Genomic DNA, 22,029 nt, shown 5'->3' with positions numbered 1-22,029 from the left:
CCTCAGGAACAGATGGGTCCTCTTCCGGCACAACAGGGGGTGGCGAGGCCGGCCAGAAGCGGTTGCGCCGCAACATCCTCCTCCGTCTCCTTGACGACGAAGACGAGAGCGATCTATTGGCAGTTGCATCAACTTCCATGGGCCCGAAATCGAGGCTCTCTTCATCCGAGGAGTCCAGTGAGTCCGACGACGATGACGACGAAGCCAGCGGATGGCCGGTCCCGGTGTCCACCAGCGGGACAGCGTGGGGGCGCCTGTGTTGGTGGTGGTGGTGGTGCCGCCTCAGCCTCGGGCATTCCATCGGTCGATGAGACGGCGGAGGGGTTGCAGCGTTGCCTGCTGGTCTTCCAAACACAGAAGCCGCGCCGGCGGCGGCAGATGGCAATCCAGAAGTGCTACTGGCGGAGGATTGCACACGACCGTGGCGGTAGCTGTGGCTGCCATGGTTCGCGGATGAATGACGACGACGGCGGCAGGGATGAGGAAGGACCGCTGCCGGAGTTGGTGGGGCCCGATGAGGTGGATGTGGCGTTGAGGTGGAGCTGAGTGAGCCGGTAGTCAGCAGCCAGTATCCGCTGCATCTGGCGCGTCAGTTGTAGACTCATCTCTGGAACGGCAATCAAGGAGAGAAGAGATAAATAAATGATGCAGTTAAACTGGGCAAATGGTTTCACTCCCATGTGGTTACAGTGGGCCTCTTCGATTATCTGTCCCTGACAGTGCCGAACTGCTTGGAACTGCTGTCCCACATTTGATTTTCTGAGACAGCTTCGGATGTTCCGCCCACCAGTATGAGAGCTGCCATACTCGCGTTTATTTTTCATGGACCAGAAGTCGCAGACATCCGCGGACTCTCGGAGCTGGACCAGCATAAGCAGCTAGCAGACGACAGCTATTTGAAAAAGACGCGCCCGGCAACTGCTGCCATGTTGCGAAAGATCCCGTGTGCTTCTGCGTACTTTGCGCACTCCAGATGGCAAGGCAAATATCCTTCACTCAGCTATTGCGTCTGTTACATCGGTGCTTGCTTTGCCATCATGCAATCTTTTCACGAGCTGCGCAATTTCTGCCACTTCAGTCATCGTGTTTGTTAAAGAGACAAGCACAGCAATGAGGTGCACATGCTCGTTGCTGTGTGTAGTAAAACAGGCGGATTTCGCTTTTTCAGGTGAGTAAAGCTGGCGTGTGTGGCTGTTTTTTGCTGGTAGCTGGGATGGTATTCGCCAATCCGCCAGGCATTCGCCAATTTTTGAACACGTGTTGATCCCTTCTGTTGCCATGTTCGAGCATTTGCTTTCTGACACGCACCATTAGTGGCTGGTGACATTTTGCAATGAAACACGTGCGCGCTCTGTCCGAGCCACGCGTTGCGCGTATGGACGCAGATGGCTCTCACACGCTTCGAGGTCCCCGCACAACGTAATTGTATTTTCTTAGCCTAATGAGTTGCTTTCTATCACAACATATGGGTCTGATATTCAGGTGCGTTTTTGCCTGAACGGCAACGCGGTACGATCGAGATTTTCTCTGCGCTCATGTGGAAATATCGCTTCAATTTTGCACGTGATGAGCTGGATACCTGGATTACAAGATAGACTTCCACACAATTGCTAAAATTTCCTGGCTTTAGCAAAATTTCTAATTTCCTGGTGCGTAAGATTGGCTTAGGCGTTAATCTTAGGCGCCAGTGTCTAGGAGCTTCAAGCAGGGTAGTTCAGCTAGCATGGGAATTAAGGGTATAGCACACGAATTTGCCTAAACTTCGTCCTTCTGGCTTTAAACGGCTTCGTGATGTTGAAAACTGATCCTCTTCAAGAAAGTACTGCGTTGTAAAAAATTAAATTAACATTATTAAGGTTGTCCAAAGGCAGGATTCGAACACAGGACCTACAGTAAATAAGCCCAATTTTGAAACCATTACGCCACTAACGCATGGACAAGCGGAACCGCTGCAATTGGCAGCGATAATGCATCTTGGCAGAGTCTTACTGCCTACTGCATTTACAAAAAAAGTATAGATTGCTTTCAAATTTAGGCCAGTGAAGGCAGAGCAAGCTTAATAAACGAAGCCATAGGAATGTCTGAAGCCACAAGCATGAAGATCAGGCAAATCTATGCACTAACCATCCTTTCCATGATGGCTGAATGATCGCAGCGTCAGGGTTCTCTCTAGTAACTATTGTAGCGAAAAGCAGTTACAGCAGTTACAAGTGTCACAAAAAGAGAGGGCATGACGTAAACTGCACTATAACTACGCTGTTCAACCACGCTCAGGCCGCAATATTCCACTATGCAAGCTTTTGTGGTTGTGTGGGCAACGTGGCCTCTGAGATTGCCTTATCTCGAAGGCAACACTAATTCTCCGAGTGGTGGGCTAGCTACGAGCTGACGACGACAGCCAGGAGGATGACTTCAGGTCACGGTGCTTTCAGGTGAAACCTCCTCGGACAGTAGTCCCCGGCAGACGGGTCACGTGACTGTGATGTACCTTTCTGTCAGGGCTAGTAAGATCAGAAGCCGCGGACAGTCCAGGACTGCATAATCGAAGAGGCCCAGTGAGAAACACAAACTTCTACAGGACAGCGTCTGTCCTACCTGTATATGCCCGAGTTTTTGTGCGTTCTGCCTTATCTGCATCACACCATTTTGATTACACAGGACAACCCATCAGGGTTGGATCCAGAGTAGCACCAATAAGGGAGGGGGGGAGATGTAACCTCATTCAATAACAAAGTGAAAAGGAGATCTTCTGCTCCCACGTGACCCCCATCTGCATTGCGACATCCCAACACACATTCACCTCCTGAGTAATGAAATCAAAGGTGGTACGTAGAAAAGCAGGAAAGCTATTATATTAAGTGTTTAGGGTGCTCTGAAGCTTGCCAATGCTTCTTATAGGATTTACAGGTTGACGACGTTCATTTAATGCAGAAAATGAAAAGTCAAAAGTATCGCAGCAGCATACCTGCCAACCTATGAAACTTCAAAATTCATAAAAATTTCTAAAGTCCCATGGACACAGCACCATTGTCAGGAGCACCATGATGCAGTCACAGTCAGGAGGGGACACACAGGGCAGGGTAGGATAGCACGCATTCTTTAAAGCTTGCCCCGAGCACACAAGCAGCAGCAAACTTGGAACAGCAGAGACATCAGTTTTTAGATTTCGGTGACTTGTTCAGCAACTTGCTGTTGCTGGTTTCCCCTGCTTCAGGAATTTGTCCGCGTAAACTTGTGCAAAGGAAGTAACCCTCTCACCATCAGAAGACTTCCAACACAAGTTTTGGAGACTGACGAGTGGTACCTTCTCGCGAAGAGAATTTGTTATGTTTTACAGCGCGTGATGCAACACTCGTAAAATTGCAAAACGAGGCCAAATTCGCATACCTTACAGAAAGTTCTGGAGAGTTGGGAGACACATCTCTGTACACTTTTAGCCCAATATTAAGTATTGATTACCGAAACCGTGCACTGTCTCTAATGCGCGTGCAGGCTCACCGACAAGCCAGAGGCAGTACGCCAGGTCCCAGTGCTGGCTGGGGGACGTGTCGTCCTCTCCCTCTCTTCTGCGACGCTCGGCGGCTATGGATGACCGCAGCTGGTGGTCAGCTGCCTCAGCCTCCCAGGCCGGGCCTGCACCCGACTGGCTTGACCAGGGACCAGCTGCCACAGCCGCTGTGAAGAGAACAACACGCAGGGTAAGTCTCGACAACCGACTTTCCACAGAGCCAGAAAGCCTCCTAAGCCTTGTACAGCCACTGTCAGACTTCACCCTAACAATGGAAGACACAGTTGTAGCGGCTAAACCTTAAGACAAATACAGGCTGTAAGGAGCAAACGTCGCGTGAATCTAGCAGGTTCAAGAAATGTTTGACTAGATATGACGGCGACTGTAAAAAAAGTTCAGTTTTGCTTGTAATGAAAATTGCTTCTGCAATATGTGCGGGTAAGTCTGGAACTGTTTTGTGTGGCATGTGTTGGAGTAAACATTTGCAGACGCATGTAAGCAACTTCCTTTTGAGAAGAAAGCAAATGTAGCCCAAGCTGTCTTCATTTGTGGAGGTACAGCGAAACCATAGAGATTCATGTATTTAAAACCTTGTTCTAAAGATTTAAAACTGTTCTTCCAATTGATATAACGAACTAGGTTTCTCTCCGAAACCAAAAACATACCCGGTAAACATTTGATGTAAAACTTCAAAACTCCTGCATCCCTACACTGAATACGCCATCAATCAACACCGGTCTTTCTCATCACTCATTCACACAGCGAAGCCACGTGAGAGTGGCAGATCAGTCTGGATTGGCTGCAGAGTCTGCACGCTAAGCAAACTGCATTGTGCACCACCTGAGGCTCAAGCAAGAGGAACTATGTTCGCGTTTCTTCAAACGCATCGATGAGCCAAGTGGAAATGGCAACGAAAGACCATCACATTAATACAAAAGGCAGCTATCGCAAAGGCAGTCTTGTAAGGTGCTAAGAAGTCGTGTGTTGTGCACGCCGAAGATTCTTTTTCCACTTTCACTAAAATTTTATTGCATACATAGCCAAGAAGCGTTTCCGCAGGCTGCAAGGCCGTCTTTTTTTATAGATGTTTTGTGCACCCCCCTGGGCATGTATTGCAGTAAAGGGCAATGATGGATATAATGAAGTAATGGATACAGTCAAACCTCAATATAATGAACCTCGATTTAACGAAATTTGCGATGTAACAAACTATTTTTATTTTACCATCTTAGTTCTATTGAATGAACGAAACTTCAATATAACGAAATTCTCCATATAACGAAGTTTTTTGCTGCAAGTACAACTTCGTTATATCGAGGTTTGACTGTATAACGAAGTATTTTCGGCTCCTCCTTCAATTTCGTTATATAGAGGTTGTACTGTACTCCCCAATAGCGGAGACATGACTTTTTCTTCCCACCCTTACCGTTGGCTTTGTTTGAATTCCTGGAACTTGGTGCTAGTTTATGGATAAGTTGCAGAGTGGGGCAACAGCCAATCGTAGCACACCAGCCAATCACGGCAGCTGATGGTGAGAATGCACTCTCCAGTGGTAGCATTCTTCTCTGCTCTAACATCGGTGCAGTGTTTGAGGGGTACAATGTTCTTTCACAGGCAATTTCGTGACCTCATTTTCAAATCTTGTGAGGCTCCGAAAAGAACTTTGTCCTTACTTTATAAACTTCTCAGAAAGCACTAAGGGATTCCTGCAACTGTCAGCAGCGGACACCAGAGACCAGGCAGACATCAAAATGGCTAGGAGAGTGAGGATATAACAGCTATTGCTGTCAAACAGCCATCTCTTCTCATACCAAGTCATTATCTGGGGAGGAAAATATGTTAGAGAGAGTGGAGAGTGCTGTGTTGTGTTCAAAAAGGCAAAAGGAACGAACCGACACTTTCGTCATTTTGATGGATAATTTGAACTTGACTGGTTGGCACAAATGTGCCCGGCCCGACAGGTCACCCCGAATGACACTCCAGTGGCTGCAGCGTCTGCCTTGGTGCTGCTAGAAGACTGTGAACATGTTGAATGAGACGTTATCTCCCTCCAAAGATATAGATTTTGAGCCTGCCTAGGGACATTTTCAAGCGATAACAGCAGCTCACAATTTAAGATTACCATATTTAACAGGTTCTAATGAGCGCTTTTCTCCAGAAAAATTTACTAAAAAATGACATGCACGGTTTGCAAGTACGTAACCAAAGCTGCAGTAGTGAAAAGCTATCGTCACTGGCATTCTTAATTGCTGCAATCCAATCTAACCCTCACTTCAGCTGCTATTCTAGGAGCTGCGGTGGCTACAACATTGTGACTGCTACGAAAGTTCACTAGGCTGCCATCGTCAGTAGAGGTGGGAGGAGCGAGCCGGATCTTGTGAGCGGCTCTTTTTAAAGAGCGAGTGAGCCGTGGTTCAGTAAAAATGAGCAGCGGTTCTTTTGGAGAAATGGAGCCGGTTCACTCGCGTTCAGAGAGTCGTGCCAATGCGTTCCGTCAGAGCCGGGTCTTCTGCTGGGTGCGACTTCCGCGCCATCTATTAGCGGTATGAGAAAGCAACTGCTCTCCCGCCCTTCCTAGCAAGAGTCGCCTTCACCCCCTCGCCTTTGGCAGAAGAACGAAGGAACTGCCACTCACTTACTGAACCATGGCTCCCTCGCTCTTCAAAAGAGCGACTCGAAAGATCCGGCTCGCTCCTGAGCGCTCCCTTGCTCTTCAAAAGAGCGGATCAAAAGATCCAGCTCGATCAGGAGCGAGCCGGATCTTTCGAGCCGCTCTTTTGAAGAGCGAGGGAGCCGTGGCGCTCAGGAGCGAGCCGGATCTTTTGAGCCGCACTTTTGAAGAGCGAGGGAGCCGTGGTTCAGTAAGTGAGTGGCGATTCTTTCGGAGAGAGAAAGCCGGCTCTCTCTCATTCAGTGAGCGTGAGGAACCGTTCCTAGAGAGCGCTCAGGAGCGAGCCGGATCTTTCGAGCCACTCTTTTGAAGAACGAGGGAGCCGTGGTGCTCAGGAGCGAGCCGGATCTTTTGAGCCGCACTTTTGAAGAGCAAGTGAGCCGTCGTTCAGTAAGTGAGCAGCGGTTCTTTCGGAGTGAGGAAGCCAGTTCTCTCTCCTTGAATGAGCCGCGCCGAACCGTTCCATCAGAGCTGGGTCTTCTGCTGGGTTTCGAGGTTTCGATTTCTGACCGACGAATGGTGGCCGGTGTGGGTAGACTCGCGCTACTGGTACTCGCTCGCAGTGTGTGGTGTGCGCAGCAGTCCCTTTCATTTTTTGTGCGTCCTATGGTGTGGCACCCGATGCCACCGAGGGGAGAAGTAAAGAAGCCTTAATTGGCAAAGGATGGTACCGTTCGTTGCCTGCTGCTGTTCGAACGATGTCTCGCGACTCTCACCGATCGCACATTGTGCGCTGGTCCAATAACCCTTTGAAGATGGTCTTCCGGCCGTGTTTTTAAAGACAACAGGTGAACGTACAGTTTACATCCTGGTCTTCATTTGTGCTAATTACTGTAGACATGAAAATGTCATCCATGACATCCACTTCAGTGCATTTTCTGAGCGTGTATCATTAGCACGTCATTAAAACGAGGCCAATGATCTGTTGTGTTGTAATAGAACTTCATTTCTTTTTTTTTTTTTTTGTCCTGGCGCATGATGGCATGATCGCCAGTATCGCGCGTGCACTCGAGAGAAAAAAAATGAAAGGCACGTGCGGCAGTTTTGTGGATCTTTCGTATGATTTTTGTATTGTACTTCAAGAAATGATTTCTACATTCAGTTTGCATGGCGTTACAGCTTACTCATATTATAGTGAACGTACGTATGTGGATAAAGTAATAAAGTTGAAACATAATGTACAATCATTTTCGTTTCTTATTTTGACAAAAGTTGATTTTAATGTACCACAAAAACAGACAAGCTTCTGTAATGACGATGAAGTTACATAATTTTTTTTCTGAAAAAAAGTATGCCGCATTCTGCCTGTTACAGTATCATAAGCAATGTATCCCCAATATCAGAAAAGCAACTTTCATTACAACTAAAAATTCATGCTTTTAATATATGTAAAAATATTCTCTAAACATAGCGAAAATAGCAATAACACGGTTATTAAATTATGCATATATCGTTTTTGTCAAATCCAGATAACTATAGAATATGCATAACACAGGTTGCACAGACCCTGCTTTTGGGAGCCAAAAATTGGCTCATATCTTATTGCGTCCCATTGCTCCAGATTGGGGTAGAGCATTTATCCATGCTTAATTGGATCCCTGTATCATCCTTGATTGATTTAGACTATGTTATAATCATCATGAACTCGTTGTGGATTGTTTTTACTCATTTTCTCAAAACAGCATTTCTGGTGGTGTCACCCTTTTGAAGTTAAGATATCTCTGGTTCTACTTGTCCTATCACAATAATTATTTGTTTGTCAGAAAGGTAGACAAATAGAGATTGCAGTGGGCATATAATATAAACAAATATTATGACATAAATATTAAAGAAGTAGTAATTTGTCCTGGGTGGTACTATGAGTCCAGACTTTAAAAAGTTTGAGAAGCTGTAACTTTGGTTCCAATCAGACTAGAGCATTCATACTTGTATCACTGCGTACTCCGATTACTCAAGATCATTTTTATATGTCGACATATATTACACCATATATAGTTTAGTAAATAGGCCACCTCCAAGCATGTTATGAATTCCTTAAATTTCTAGAAATATATTTATTATGTAAGAAAACTGAATGTATATCTTAAATTAGCAGATGGAAATACATAAACTCCACAAGATCCATCAAAATCGACTCAGAAATAAGAAAAAAGTTTGTCAAAGCAGGGTCTCCCCTTAAGTGAACTGGTGAGCCGTTCAAATGAACCGGTTCATTTCAGTGAGCTGAGCCGTTCCGAGCCGCTCACTGAAGTGAGCCGTTTTGCCCATCTCTAATCGTCAGCAAGGCATTTAAGAAACATGGTGTCTCAAACATGGCACCTAGCATGAGAAGCTGTGGCTGTTGATGGTGATGATGGCACAAGCTTAATCATTAAAAAATTTTTTTGTTTCAGAGAAGCACCTGGCAACATATCAAAAACAAAAACAAGGCTCTCTCTGCTGATCCCAGTGACTAAATTAGGACCTAGCTGTGAAGGCCAAGTACAAATTATGAAACGGTGTGCTGTAAGACATTCAACCTTTTAGTTGTCCTTATATATTTTGCCTATGGAGTGGGCAATGGCGCAGTGAAACTGTTCAAATAATAGTCAGTAGGGGTGTGCAAATATGTACTCGAATACAGTCGAATCCCCCTACAACGAATGCCGCTACAACGAAATTTCCGCCACAACGAAGGTTTTACGATTGCCCGTCAGCTGCCTATAGAAAGTAATACAAGTATCTCCATAACGAAGGCGTTTTATTCGGTATTTCCACTTCAACGAACTTTTCGAGAACGAAACTGGGACTGAATTGAAGTTGGAACTACCGAGTAGTCAAATTAGAAGGCCCTTCCAAACAAAACTGTGACGATCGTATGTCCGCTTGAACGAGGTTTTCGCGAACGAAATCAAGTTCAAAGTACCAATTTACGCCACTGCAATTCATAGCCACGCGTGCTCATCATGCGCCTGCGCGAGACCGCACGAGATCACCACAATTGCTGCCGTTTTCTGTGGTGTGTGTTTCCGGTCGAAATGGCTACGCCAACGAAGAAGTGTAAATTTCTTTCTCTCGGGAGGCACATATGATCGCCGAGGCAGAAGGCGGAAAGAAAAAATTTCGCAGTTTCACTCAGAAGGCGAAGCATCCAGTGCGATAGCAGATTAGTAGACAGCTATACGAACTAAGGATTGTAGATTTGTTGGCCGTATAAACTTGTAAACATTCCCTTACGAACTAAATTACCAAGCATGGTGTCACGTGCGCACAGGTAAACATGAAAACATCTCGCTCGATGACCGCGGAAACTCGTGTCAACACACTGGAATGAGAAGGCGCGGCAATAGCAGCGACTGAATTGACCTCCGTGCCGTCTCTCACTTCAACGCGAACTAAACGTCGAAAGCACAGCACACAAGACTCTACCGCACTAGTTGCACTTTGCCCACATCGCAGATCGCTTTGAAGATGAGGCCCGCCCGGGCGCGCAGATTGCTTTGAAGATACGGCGGCCGCACCGCAGCCGCTGTTGTCAACATGATGCCAACGTCTCGTCGTCTGGGGAAAATGACAACCCGCTAGACACACCGACTCCAGCGACTGCTTTGAAAGTAATGGATCCTTTTGACCTCCTCTTAAAAGTTATCAGAGCCCACAACAATGACATTGCGATGCCTCTTTTAATGGACTATAAGACTTCACGGCTTTGCTTGCCGTGAAGCGTAAGAAATCCAGGCTGACCGACTTCTGGAAATAAAACTTCCGGTAAGCGCAAGCTTGCAAATTTTGCAGACTTTGTCATAAATATGCAATTAAATTGTGATAATTCAAACCGCTTCATTGCGACGATGCATGTGCCGCAAAATGAGTGTTTCGCAATCGGCCGGGCACACACATTGAGTTGGCGTCGGCCGCAATGTATGAAAAATGCTGTAACAGCGGTGCGAAATGCATTCTCTCGTGAAGTTGACACTTTATTGACTGCCTTCGGTACGTCTCAACCTTTGCCTTCACACCATCGTGAATATTTCCCGGACGATGGTTTCGGTTTCGTTCGCGGCTTTGCCGTTTGGTGTACGTATATACATACTAATTTCGCGTCAACGAAGTTCCTCCACAACGAAATTTTTCGCGGGTCCCGTGAATTTCGTTGTAGCGGGACTCGACTTCAAATCACCAAATCGAATATCTACTATTTTATGATATACAGTATAGACCACTTATAACGTAATCGTTTATAGTGCAGAACTGGCTACAACACGGCCTTTTCTGACTCCCGTTTATCCTCCCATACAACTCCATGTACAGTATAGACCACTTATAACGTAACCGCTTATAGTGCAGTCTTTTCAGACTCCCGTTAATTTTCCCATAGCACTCCATGTATACACATATCACTTATAGTGCAATTGCGGGAAACGAAATACCGGTTACAGTGCGGCTGCCTGGGAGTACGGAAGTCAGCGGAGGCGGCGAACGCTCCCCTCAAACGGGCGCCTCAAGGAGTGCTCGAGGAAGAAAGAGAGACAAAGTGGAGGAGAAGGGCATGTGGTGCGAACGAACAGCCTGTCACCTTCTACTTTTTTGGGAGCCGGAGGGTTGCGTACAGGTGCTACCCTCAATGGAGGAGAGACACGACTGGCAGCACAGCAAACGAGGATCTAATATGTACAGGGACGGTAAAGGCACAAGGCACACAAAACTAGAACCATAATTCCCCAAAAAATGTTCACTCGAACTCAAACACTAAAATCAGATTAAATACACACTACTAAAAAAAAGAACTATCTCAGTTTCGGAGCCTAGCTCCGCCTTAAAGGTCTCTAGGTCAGTCCTAGCCTTGACTCGCCGAAGTCTGGCCACCCTAAATACGGCCTAACTGCGTCTCAATCATGGAGGAAGGAAGTGCGGGCTCTTACGGGACCGTCGGCTTGAAGATCTTGTTGTTGAATCCCCGACGTGCTCGTCCGACACGTTGCGGGTGCCGTAAGTGCCGACGCCTCGAGGTTCCATTGACTTGACCGAGTGCGTGGCTGGTGCCCCGGTAGCCGCCGCTGACGTGTCATTCGCCGGGTTAGGCTTCGCGAAGCGTTCTTCGCCTTACGTCGATCGGCATGGCGACCCGGTGTCACGGTGATTATCGGTTGAACGGGCTTGGCCGAGGAAGAGGGATTCTCGAGAAGAAGACCGGAATCACCGTGAGCAGCAGCAGCCGGTCCCAGGAGCTTCGCCCGGACGTCTCCGAGGACAACAGCTCCGCCTGGGCCTTGCCAGCGTCACGAGCTTCGTGGCCGGGTCCTCCGCTCTCCCGTCGTCAGAGCATGGCTGACGAAGCGACCTTCCAGCTCAAGAGCCACGTCGATAATGCTGCTTCGCCTTGTTTCTGCCTCGACCACGCCTCGGTTCGTGTGCCTCGAGCGCTCGCGCTGTTCGGAACGCTCCGCAAGCTTCGTCGTCTTCTTTTTCGTGTACCGCCGGCGTCCGACTCATGACACAGCCAGTGAGGTTGAAACCAGAATCTTGAGTGCGAGTCGTGAAATATCACGGCGCACGTAGCGAGCGAGGGCCACGAAACTGCCAACGCCGGCCACGCTTCATGATAACGGCAGTAAACGAAACTTCAGGGAGCAGGCGGCACCAGCATGGCACGGGGAAGGGCGCACGCGGAGACCGTGGAATGTGAGGGAGGAGGGCGGCAGGGAAGCGGATTTCGCCTCGGCAACTCCGCCGCTTCGGTGGCTCCCCTCCCCCTCCCTCGTAGCTCCCTCACTTTTGACTGTCACTGTGCGCGCCCGCCGCCGTGCAGGCGCCGCCGCTCTAGCCGGCCCGGCGCCAGCTCCCCGAAGTTTCGTTTTCTGCCGTTATCGGGAAGCGGGCGTTTGCCGGCATTTGCCGGCGTGGGCAGTTTCGTTGGCCGGCCTGGGACACCGCCGCTGCTTCCCTCTGCACCATAGCCGCAGCGTGCAAGGTCAACACGTGACTAGAAAGTAGAGGAAGCATAAAGGAGAAAGAAGGGTTCACTGCCATTTTTTACGCGTGGCTACGGTAGCGTGGCTGAGACGTCGGCACGTACACGCATCTTCCGGCGCAACGCAGAATCGGCGACCTTGCCATTTGAGAGAGGAGTGAAATTTCAGCCGTGTTTTCTTTTTCTTTCTTTTTTTGTTTTGTTTGTGCGCGACATTGAGGTGTCTCTCTTAAGCTTTTACTCTATGGCGGTACCGGAGCAATGCCGGTCGGAGGCGCTGCCGCGTGATTTGGTTCGAATTAATGAGATTCGACTGTAAATTGAATGCAAACGTTCTAGCCGCATGCCTCGACTGTCGCATACGCGTGGCGGCTCGGTGCACATGTTTTGTATATGTGCGGGCCTTGAAAATTGTTGCTTTGGTTATAGTGTGGTACCGCTTATAGTGCAGATATCGCGACTCCGGCGACTTACGTTATAAGCGGTCTACACTGTATACGCATACCGCTTACAGTGCAGCCGCGCGAGACGAAATACCGGTTATAATGCGGCTTCCGCGGAAAAATCTCGCCGACGAGGGCGGCAGCGAGCACGCTTCTCAACAAGGTGCGTGCTCCCAGCCGGCGTATGCATTATTCAATGCAATCAAACTCTTGTTAATTCGGACTTATTTGGCCGCACATCGGTTAATTCGGACTACTTTCGCAGCTCGGTGAGCGAGGAGCGCCACAAATGTGCGACGCAAAAGAACAAGAATGGCGCTAGTGTCCAACCGAAACGAAGCGGCGGAGTCCGCATCGCCACAGCCATCAGTTGAAATTGTACGTGAATCACAGCAACACCGGAACGCTTTGAGCCTATTTGTGTCCTTAAAGCTTCTATTCTTGCGTTTACCGCCGCGCATAACACCGTGTTGGCCGCGGGCTTTCGTAACTGCATATAGTCGTCATCCACGATCGCGTCGATAGCAGTCGCGGTTTTGGCGAACAGTAGTTTCGTTTTTACTCGGTATGCGCGTCGGCCGCGTGCCTGAAAACTGCGTAGTTGCCATCGATGATTGCATAGATAGCGACCGCGGTTTCGACTGCAGTTGTTGCAGCGAATGGTAGTTAATTCGTCCAGACTCGGTGCGTGCGTCAGGCGCGTACCTTCTTCACCGCAAAGTCACCGTTCATAATCGCGTCGATAGCGGTCATGGTTTTTTCCGCAGCGGTTGCAGCAAACAGATGTTTCGTTTTCACTTGGTGCAAAGCTGTCGAGCTTGAAGAGCACCGGCTACATCGCGATTATGTTTTCGCCAGCTCACTGGCGAAAACGTAATCGCGATGTGCGCGCGATAGTACAAAGCGTGTCTACGTGCTTGGTCTACATGTTTTGCATACGTGCAGGGCTTAAAAACCGTTGTTTTGGTTACAGTGCGGTACCGCTTATAGTGCAGATATTCGCAACTCCGGCGACATAAGTTATAAGCGGTCTACACTGTATTTGGTGTAGAGACCCATGCAGTAGTAGCACATGTTGCAGTGAACCGCGGAGCCCCTCGGGCGCGATGCTGCCGAAGCGAGCACTTCGCTCTGTTTTCGATGCAAAAGGAGCGTCGAGCGAGATGCGGATGGGCGACCCTGGCCGACACGGTAACGGACTTTGTCACTGCGAACGCTCCCCGACATGTTGCCTAATGCGGGGATTCGCACACAAAGTGCCTGAATGGCACTGTGTTGGCCGAGGCCGCTTTCAGTACAAGGTTTGCCCGGGTCAACAGGATCGATTGAAATTATAATGCAACATGCATTATAATGCAACAAAAGCAGTGCTTATTTCACAAAAAAGCATGAGCGAAGATCGAACTGATTAGCTGCCAATAAGCATGCAGATCGTGTTGGATACGCAACGACGAAGCTCGCACCACGTCGACAGCTGTCAATCTAACCTCTATGAGGCACGCCGTAGTGGGGGACTCCGGAAATTTGGACCACCTGGGGTTCTTTAACGTGCACCTAAATCTAAGTACACGGGTGTTTTCTAACCTGCACGCATGATGTCACCAAATGCTTGCCACTAATATGTTCGCACGAGCGGCTCAAAAGTTATGGGGACCGATCACTGATGAGCCACTTGTACGGATATATTAGCGGCAATCATTCGGCAAATTTTCATCAGGGCCACACTGCCTAGGCCAACCATCAGTCCTAATCAGTACTGCCTTATCGGGCGTCGGCGACTAAAGCTACGGTTTTGTGCCGAATCCACGCAGCTCTATTTGCAGCAGCCACGCGACACCTCGAAAGCCAACAAACAGCCTCGAAAAAGAAAGCGAGTGTACGAGACGGCAACAAAGTTGGGCACGGCCGCTACTTTTGCAACACACCGTACAACGGCCTCTCGCTCCTGACACCGTTCATAGATGCACATCAGTCTCTTTTTGTATCTTTGAGCAACTCATCACAGACGATAGCGACGGCAGCGATGACGCGGTAGGGCAGACTGCCTCAACGCTCTCCTTGCGGGAGGCCCTGCAGATTATTCAGTCTCTCCGGGGCTTCGTTTTCGCGAGGGACCTTCCGCTGTACTACGTAGAGCACTGGGATGCTTTGGAGAAGGATGTCGGCAAGCTTCGCGTAAAGCAACCAAAGCTTACGGACATAGGGTTTTCTCGTGCAAGCCAGTGTGAAGTACGCGGTGTGATGCTCGTGGCGATCTCGCCCCAGCGTTTCTTCTGGACCTCTCCAGCCGAGGGGCTGCCGCGGCAATCTTCTCGCATTCTTTAAAAGGCCCCTTCTGAGGCCACCAAAGCGATGCCTCGGCGGAGCTCGCACGTCACTTGCCGCCCGTGACCCCGCTTTGCAGTTGTTTTAGCAGTGCCATTCTTGAACACTGACGGCCGTGGCTTGTTACACGCGATCTGAGCGCGCGGGGAGCACAGTTGAACAGTTCATAGAGTCAACACAATCAGCAGCCGGATGGAGGAAGGTTGTGGGGAGGGGCACTGGCCTCCCGGCCACTATAGTTTTCTCAACAGCTATGCCATCCCTTTATTTTGATTTTTTCATAGAACCCGGGTATACCAATTATCGGTTAGAAGAATGGAATTTTCGTGGCAATTGAATATCGTTATAAGTGGGTTCGACTGTATGTACCTAAGTTATTGATAGCTTCCTACATTCTTGTTATGCAATACTAGGAGACTCCTAAGCCTATATTTTCTTGCCCAAAAATTGTAATCATTACATTGTGTGAAACATTTTTTAATAATCAATTAAATACAGTTAAACCTGGATATAACAAAATTGACAAATTCCCGAGAAACTTTGTTATAAAAGGATTTCGTTATATGCAGGTTTGGCACGAAAATTCGAAAAAGAAATGCTTACCGTATTTACTCGATTCTAACGCGCCCTTGATTGTAACGCGCACCCGTTTTCCGTAACCATTTTGTCCTGAAGAGTCACTATCTTGGGTTTCTTCATCGAAGCACTCATCCTCATCAATCAAAGAGTGGCGCTGCCAGCGCGTTGAAAAAAAAAATGTTTTTTTTTTCCTTCGGCCGCATTAACTGGAAAAGGAGAGTGCCGGCTTGGCGGGCTAGGCCAGCTGCAGCAAGCGGCGGGATCAGGTCTGAATGAAGGGAGGGGGAAAGGTCACGCCCGCAGTGGCAAGATTGCCGGGTCGAGGGATGCAGGCCCGCCTCGCGCACACTTGCATGCACGCACACGTGCGCTCGCTCTCGCCTCGCAGTCGCCATGAATTCGAGCGCGCCAAGCGCGCTGCCGCCGCTTTGCATTCCGTCGCGGCGGAGAAGGTGCTTTCGGTTCCTGCTCGTGCAAAAATTACAACATTTGGGGCGAAATCTCTCAGTTGTCGGCGGGGAAAATTCGTTATTTCGAGGGGGTCTCCCGCTGCCACTTCGTTACGCAGAGGTCTCAAATACATGTGCTTCTATGGAATAACGGCGGGGAATAGAAAAACTTTGTTACGTTCAGAAATTCGTTATATTTGAGGCTCGTTATAAGCAGGTTTAACTGTACTTGCTTTTCTTTCTTGATTCGATTCAATATTTGATTCAAAATCTACTATTAGGTATTCACACACACCTAATTGTCAGTGACTGCCCATTGCAAAATTAATTTCCTCTCCCAGTGACTTCCGTTATAATGATGAGAGTCTGCCGCAACTGTTCCAGCACATCTTCACGCAATGTCAAGTGCTCACCTTCGTAGATCTGCTCCCTGAGGCTGGTCAGGCGAGCCCGGTAGCCGCTGACATTTGCCAGGCGCTCCAGGATCTCCGTGATGCGCAGCCGCACCTGCCCACACACAGCACATACAGGTGGGAGGGTGAAGGGAAGGCACCCCGTTCACTCCCAATCGATACATGGCTACAAGGGACAGCTAAAGAGGCATCAACTCGAACCCGACAGGACCGACAAAAGTGATCGAATTATCCGGCGGGTTGAATTAAACAAAATGCAGAAAAAGTGCCAAACCACACCACTGATTGATTTGGTAGTATTTTCTGGATTCTAACACGCACACAACTTTTTAGCAAGAAAATTCGGCAAGGGCAATACGCGTTGCACAGTAGTGGCCGGTTTTCTAAAGTCAGTTTCTCCGCGGCCAGGCACCGCCTGACCACCATCCCTCAGTGATTTTTTTCACTTAAATAAAGTTGTTTCTCTCTCTCTCTCCGCAATACATTAGTGTTATGCGGTAAAGCCCGGCCCACATGAAGCGAACTTTCACGGCGAACTTCGCACAGACCGCACCAGCGCGGCAAAACGCCAGCATGCCGCCGCCGTGCTGCACCCACATGCGATGAAAAACAGGCGGCCGCCGCCGCCGCTACGATTTCAGCGTTGCTAGAAACAGCGCGATTCCATTCCTAGTAAAATGCCAAGAAAAAATTGTTTTGTATCTGCAACTCAACCATTATTCTGCAACTGAATCATATTGGTTGTGCCTGGACGGTTGTGATCAGTCGATCATTGTACGCGATGCGCGCCGCCATGTTCGCTCTAGGCCCTTTGGCTGGCTAGCCGAGTCAAATGCGGTGGCAGGAAGTCGGAAGCGACCGCACCCCGATTGGTCCTCGCCGACAGCCTTCATTCGCCGCTTCCGGCGAGCGGTTGACCGCCTGCAAAGATATCTAGCCCGCCTTGTTCAACGGCGAACGGCCACAGGCCGCCGGCCACCAGGCGGACGCCGCGTGTGGCTGTTACCCTGTTTTTCGCTAGAAAATCGCTCCATGTGGGTCGGGCAGCATACGAAAGCTGCGAAGGCTGTTTTGGTATTGCGTCCACTTGCACCATGTAGGCAACTTTTGGCCCCATTTTCTCGAAAACAAAAAGACGCGTGTTACAATCTGGTAAATGCCGTAACCAGACATTGCGAGTTACGGTTATTGCTTGCAAATCTTCTTAGGACAGGCAGAAATAGGCGTTTTCGATGGAAGATGGCATGTGTTCAACGAATTCACTGTTGCCTTAGCTCCACCGAGACAGACAATGCCACTAAACTAATTGGGATCACCATAGGGTCAGAGCGTGCGTGCTGACTAGTCAAGTTCGAATTATGCGGCAAAGACTAAAAAATTTAGGATTGAAATCCATCGAAATAACGAAAGTTGTGGCCCACAGAAATGCATGGGCGCTGGCTGGAACCTTCGGTCGAAACTGAATAAGCCGAAAAATTGAGTCAACCGGAGTCGAATTACAGTCAAACCTCGATATAACAAAGTTGTACTTGCAGCGAAAAACTTGTTATACCGAGAATTTTGTTATATCGAGGTTTCGTTAATGCAGTAGAACTAAGATGAGGAAATAAAAATAGTTCGTGACATCGCAAATTTCGTTAAATGGAAGTTTGTTATATCGAGGTTTGACTGTAGCAGAAATCTACTGTATCCACCAGGGACATTCTGAAAATTTGTGAAATGACTATTACTGCTGAAACGGTATAACTTCGAATTAACTAAATTCGTGATTCAACTAAGTTTTTCGCTATAAGTACAACTTGGCTATATTGAGGTCGACTGTAGTTCATTTTAGAATACGAATAATTCGAGTGTAACAATTGGTACATATTTGAAACTTCGAGTATTCGCCGATCCCTACAAAAAAACAAAGTGTCGGGCATCTGGATTTGGATAATACAAAAAAGCTTTCGATTTGGATCGGCATTTGGATAATACAATAAATCTTTCGTTAATTAGAGTCGAAATTGTTGCAACTCTCTGTAAACGGAACAGAAGCAAGCTCTAAAGAACTTTTTCAGAAAGAGGCAGAATCTGAAATAAGTTTTCTTGGCTTCACCTTTCTTCTATTCAAAAAGCCCTCCTTAAGAAGCGGTGAATTTGATAGATATCTAATGCACATCATGTACTGACCTGGTACGCCTCGCAGCGTCACCACTTGCCCCAGAGGCGGCCAAAATAAAGACAACCGAAATTTCGGACACCTTATAGCACGCCGTTTCATAATGGGACTCCCTCTGCACGAGCATTAAGCATTGCAGCTGGAGCATTAAGGACTAACTTCTTGCTTTGTTATGTCGCCGGCACCTGTTCAAAATCGAAACTAACGAAGTCTAGTCGATCCAGCAACCGCCGACCACGCCCAAAACAGGAGACAAATTAGATGCTACATTCACTTGCTTACGCTTAACATCTACCAGTGTTAAGAAGGTATGACACATAGTGCTGCCCATCGGCATATCTTTATCAGTTAACGGAACTCCTGTCAATCGGAACACATTTATCCGGTCCCTTGAGGTTGCACTTAGCAAGATGTAGTTCACTGAAGATGAAATCCCAAGCAGCTTGCCACTGACCTGGTGGATCTGTTCCCGAGCCACAGCCGTGGTCAGAGCAGCACTACTCAGGCTCTGCAGCGACATCTGCAAACGTGCGAGCAGTGACACCAGCGACAGCGACACATCTGGGTGCGGCGACGACAAGCCCGCTCCACGACTCGACGAAGACGACGAGGCCGTCGATGAAGGTCCAGGCAGAGGAACTGCGTGAAATTGCGGAGCCCAGCTTTTGAGACTGTTAACCCGAGAAGAAAAAAAATTGCCTATCCGATCTCTAATAAGCACAAAAAGCCAATTGACACACTGATTCATATTGTGACACAATCCTACATTACTGTACTTACACGATTCTAAAGCACCCTCGATTATAATGTGCCCTTCTATTTTCATGCCCAGAAATTAGAAACGCAATGCCCTTGATTGAAACAAACACCTCGATTTCGTACTTCAAGGAATTATATAGATTGATGCCTTTGGTTAGAATGGATAAGTGGGCTGTGCATTGCAGTATCAAAACTTAGAGGGCGACAAAAGACAACGGACGAAGAAAGGGATGCTCAACACAATTGCCTTTTGCTGCACTCCAAGTTTCAATACTGCAATTTCTTTGGTTGTTCACTTGCCAGTTTTTCATGGTAAGAGGGAGAGCAATGGCGATATGCTAGCACTTCAAAAAAAAAGTGCCCATCCGCGCTACAGTAGGCTGGAGATTGCTCATCATTGCTATCAGAGGCCTCCTTATCAGCATCGACAACCCAGGGTGTCTCATTTTCTCATGCCCTCTATGCATTCGAGATATCGCATTTATTGAACACCTTGCAGACCACGGCAGCTGTAACAAACTTACATGATCGCGGGATTGAATCCCGGCCACAGTGGCCGCATTTCGATGGGGGCGAAATGCAAAAACACCCGTGTACTTAGATTTAGGTGCACATTAAAGAATCCCAGGAGGTCCAAATTTCCGGAGTCCCCCACTATAGCGTGCCTCATAATCAGATCATGGTTTTGGCATGTAAAACCCCATAATTTAATCTTAACAAACCTACGGAGCTTGCACAAAACTACTGCAGTTCCCCACAGATGCAGCGACATGTGGATTGGAGTGCATTACAGAAATATTTTTCTTCTAATGATAATAGAGTGTCACTATTCTATTGTTCGTTTTGCACTTAAGTCTGATGCATGTGTTCTTTCAGTGCATTATTTTTTTTGCAAAAAAGTGTGCGTATGAATCATATTTTTGCCCTCACAGGCCCTTTCTTCCTACAAGCTCCACACGAATTACAACAAAAAAGAGATAACTAAATGGAAACAAGCACAGACTTGCACACTTTAGACAGCCTTATTTTTTTTTTCTACCATCCTTTAATAAAGATGGTGCAAGAAACCAGCGGAATTATTTTGAATGTGATAATTGATGATCACTGAACTGAAATACGAACTGAGAAAAACAATTAAAATTGGGATTACCCCAGGAGTGTGATTTGGTACAATGGTTGCCCTTCATACATGACAGAACAGTGAAAGAAATGGACACTGCAGTAACATTGTGGGAATCCTCAGGTCCCATGACCGCCGCACGCGCGGTGAACGTCGCGTCGGGCGCATGCGGGCCAGGCAGTGTGGGGAGAGGGGGCCAGGCAGTGTGGGGAGAGGGGAAGCTTTCCTTTCGCGGGCAGCACACGGGAATCACAAGCACTATCAGTGCCACCGGGTGTGTTACGTGAGATCCTTCTGACATTGTCCAAGCCTCTTTGGTCACCAGCAAGTGGCAATAGCGGAAGGCTCCGCAGCAGCTCCCGTTTTCCCGCACATGGTTAGTCAACCACGTTCTTGCCGCGGTCGCCCGTATTCCCCAGCTGGTAAGTCGGAAGCCCTTCTTCAATTAGTGTTTTATTCTCTTCGAGGGAACTCTCAGCGATGTCAACTATAGCTAGCTGGCCTGCTCGAGTGTTAGTTGCAGTCGTAATAAATGCTGTCCGAGTGTACACGAGGTTGTTGTCAATCCGCCTTTTTCATTTTCCTGTGCTGCCCTCTGCCGCACGCCACCGGAAACGTTTTGGTAGGGTGCCGGGGCTTTCGCCGGTTGATTTGTGAACCTGCGCCCTTGTTGAGTGCGCATCGGTTGTGCATTTCGTGAATCGCGAATAATTATTAATGGCTTCTGCGGGGCAGCATGTCGTTCCTGGAAGCCATGTAGCCCTCACCAACTATATATATATATATATATATATATATATATATATATATATATATATATATATATATATAGGGTGAGCAGGCGTGATAGCGCTGTTTTGTTTATAGTGTGGCCTATAAAGGTACGCTGAGTACCCTCTGTCGTCGCGGCTGCTTGGAGTTTGTTGTCGCTGATTCTTAGGCTTGCACCACGCTTTTCTTTAAATTCTGTTTGCTCATTCTTTAGACATTTTGCATAAATAAGAAGTTTTCGAGCCCGCAGCCTTCCGCGTCGGATTTAGCAGAGCGGTGCGCTTGTTTACATCGACATCTACAGCCACAGATCGTCGTTAGCGTGAAAAATTGGGAAAAGGTGCATCGCTGATATGAAAAAAAAAAATGTCAAAACGTAGAATAAAACACACATACCTGCTGATATAAGCCGCGTTATTCCACCGTGAGACGAGTCAGTATGAGCGCCTGAGCTACTCAACGGCGACTGTAATCCAGTTACAAATATCTGGCTGTTAATTTATTACTGATTCTCGCTTTTCTTTAACTTCATCCTACTTAGTTTGCGCGTGTCATAAAGCATTATTAGAGAAAAATGTGCTCACATAAGCGCTCATTTAAAGACCGTGTTGTTCTCCCGCAAAAACTCGGATGCCATCGCTGACACCGTTGGTATATAACTGAGCGAGGCGGCTGTTAATGCTGCTGTACCGAATGTACCGTCTCTTGTTTCGCGTTTGACGCAGAAATAAACAGTACATCTCAGCAATTAAGAAATGCGTGAGCATACCAACACGTACAAACCGACCCATCTACGTTGCGAATACGAGCGGCAGCCTACGGGAACGGTGACCTACAGATGTTGGCACAGCCGTGGCACAGCCGTTGGGCACAGCCGTTG

General features: G+C 47.9%; 1 pseudogene; it reads right to left on the bottom strand.

Annotated features, from left to right (window-relative positions):
• LOC119440051 (uncharacterized) overlaps positions 1-22,029 on the bottom strand; it is a 132,365-nt pseudogene that overhangs the window by 48,022 nt on the left and 62,314 nt on the right.

Source organism: Dermacentor silvarum, chromosome 2, assembly GCF_013339745.2.
Source record: "Dermacentor silvarum isolate Dsil-2018 chromosome 2, BIME_Dsil_1.4, whole genome shotgun sequence".
NCBI classification, from domain to species: domain Eukaryota; kingdom Metazoa; phylum Arthropoda; class Arachnida; order Ixodida; family Ixodidae; genus Dermacentor; species Dermacentor silvarum.
This window is presented reverse-complemented; position numbering and strand designations above follow the sequence as displayed.